This window comes from Elephas maximus, unplaced genomic scaffold (genome assembly GCF_024166365.1).
Source record: "Elephas maximus indicus isolate mEleMax1 unplaced genomic scaffold, mEleMax1 primary haplotype scaffold_76, whole genome shotgun sequence".
Classification (NCBI taxonomy): Eukaryota; Metazoa; Chordata; class Mammalia; order Proboscidea; family Elephantidae; genus Elephas; species Elephas maximus.
In genome coordinates, this window is record NW_026060261.1 from 72,272 (window position 1) to 75,332 (window position 3,061).

Below are 3,061 nucleotides of genomic sequence, written 5' to 3' on the forward strand. Positions count from 1 at the left end.
TCGTCTCGTTTTGTCTCCATTCAGCTCAATTTGGCCCTGATCGGCTATGTTCTGCACTATTTTACTCTATTCTATTCTGTTGTATTCTTTCTATTCTGTTCTGTTCACTCCTATTCCGTTGTACTCTATTCTATTCTACCCTACCCTGCCCTACTGCACCCATCCAAACCTACCGTACTTTAATCTATTTGATTCAATTCGATTCAACTCAACACGATTTGATGGGATTCGATGGGATTCGATGAGATCCGAATGGATTCAATGGGATTCGAAGAGATTTGATGAGATTCCACGGGATTAGATGTGATCCAGCAGGGTTCTATGAGATTCGACGCAATTCAAAGTTATTCAACGTGATACGACTCAATTTGCCGTGATTCGACGACATTTGATGCAATTCGACGCGATATGAAGCGATTCGACTGGATTTGACGCGAAACAATGTGATTCGACGCATTTCGACATGATTCGATGCAATTCGATGCTATTTGGTGACAGTCGGTGCTATTCTGCTTGATTCAGCTTGATTAGGTGGGATCGGCACTATACAGCTCTTTTCCACTGTACTCAGCTCCATTCAGCTCTATTCGTCTCTATTCGTCTTTTCGGCCTATTCGGCTCTATTCAACTCTACTGTTTTCCACTCTATTCTATTGTATTCCTTCTATTCTGTTCTAATCTCTTCTACTCTACTCTATTCTATTCTACCCTCCCCTCCCCTTCTCTAATCTATACGTTTTGATTCTATTTGATGCATTTAAAATGATTAGATGCGATTAAGCTTGAATCAGCTTGATTCCAATTGATTTGGCTCTATTTGGCTCAATTAGGCTCCATTCAGCTCCTTTTGGCTTGAATCGCTTCGATTCTGCTCGATTAGGCCTTATTCAGCCCTATTCTGCTCTATTCGACTCTTTTCTGCTCTATTCGTCTCTACTTGACTCCATTCTACTCCATTCTATTCATTCCACACCATTCTACACTATTCTGCTCTACCTTACCCTACCCCTCTCTAATTACTCTAATCGACTCAATGCAATTCCTCTCATTTCGTCTCTATTCGGCTCTATTCAGCTCTTTTCTACTCTACTCTATTGTACTCTAGTCTACTCTTCTCTACTCTATTCTGTTGTATGGTTTCTATTCTTTTCTGTTCTATTCTACCTTACCTTATGCGACCCAACTCTAATCTATTCTAATCCATTTGATTGGATTCAATTTGACCCGTTTCAATGCGTTTCAGCTCTATTTGTCTCTGTTTGACTCTATTCTACTCTACTGTATTCCCCTCTACTCTAGTCTACTCATTTCTGTTTTCTTTCTGCATTGTTCTGTTCTATTCTGTTCTGTTCTATTCTATTCTGTTTTATTCTATTCTACTCTACTCTATTCTACCCTACCCTACCATACCCAAACCTCCCCATCTCTATTCAATTCGATTTGACAAATTTTGGCGCGATTCGGGTCGAATCGTTCGATTCGTGTCCATTTGACTCCATTTAGCTCGAATAGTGTCAATTCAGCTTGATTAGGCTCGATTCGGCTCCATTAGGCTCGATTCACTGGATTCGGCTTGATGTGGCTCAATTCAGCTCGATTTGGCCCTCTCTGGCCCTATTCGGCACTAATCGGCTCTTTTCTACTCTATTCGACTCCATTCGATTCCATTGCACATCATTCTACTCCATTCTACACTATTCTACTCTTCCCTACTCTAATTTACTGTAATTGATTCAATGGGATTCAACGCGATTTGTCTCGTTTCATCTCCATTCAGCTCGATTCGACTCTATTCTACTCTACTCTATTCTACTGTACACTATTTTGCTCTGCTCTGCTCTATTGTATTCTTTCTATTCTGTTCTATTGAGTTCAATTCTATTCTATCCTACCCTACTCTAATCTATTCTACTGGATTCGATTCCACGCATTTCAATGCGATTCAGCTCAAATCAGCTCCATTCCACGCCATTCATCCCCATTCGGCTCAAATCGGTTCGAATCAGCTCTAATTGGTTCCATTCGGCTCTAGTTGGCTCTATTCAGCTCTATTCAGGTCTATTAGACTCTACTCAACTCTATTATCTCTTTTTGACTCCATTCGACCCCATTCTACACCATTCAACTCCATTCTACACCATTCTACTTCATCCTACTCTATTCTTCTCTATTCTGTTGTATTGTAATCTACCCTACTTTAGTCCATTCTAATCGATTGGATTTATTTTGACTTGAATCGATGGGATTCAATGCAATTCGACGGGATTCAACTCGATACGGCACGTTTCCACGGGATTCGGTGCGATTCGTCTTGATTTCTATTGATTCGGCTCTTTTTGGCTCTATTTGGCTGTATTTGGCTCTATTCATTAATATTCAACTCTATTCCACTCTACTCTACCCTATTCTATTCTTTCAGTTCTGTTCTCTTCTATTCTACCCTACCCTACCCTGACTTACCCTACGGTAATCTGTTCGATTCTATTCGACACACTTGAACGCAATTCGACCTGATTCGGGTCGTATCGGTCGATTCAGCTCCTTTCCTCTCCATTAGACTCAATTCGGTTCTACTCGGCTCTTTTCTGCTCTATTCAGCTCTTTTTGGAAATATTCGACTGTATTTGACTATAGTCTACTCTTCTCTACTCTGTTCTTTCGGTTCTGTTCTATTCCACCCTACCCTACCCTAACCTTACCTGCCGTACACTAATCTATTTGATTCAACTCGACACATTCCAACGCGATTCAAGGTTACTACTTAAGGCAAGGGTACTAGTTCGGGGTACTAATTCAGGGTACTTGTCAAGGCAAGGGTACTATTCAAGGCTAGTTATCTAGACTACTGATCTATGCCACTAGTCTAGCTGACTAGTCCAGCTTACTAGTCTAGGCTACTACTCTAGCCTTCTCTTATCTACTGTGGTCTACGTTCATCTACCCTAGTCTACCCTATCATAAACTACCCTACCCTAGCCTATTCTATTCTAATCTATTCGATTTGATTCAATTCAAAGCATTTCGATGTGATTGGACACGATTATGCGTGAGTCAGCTCGAT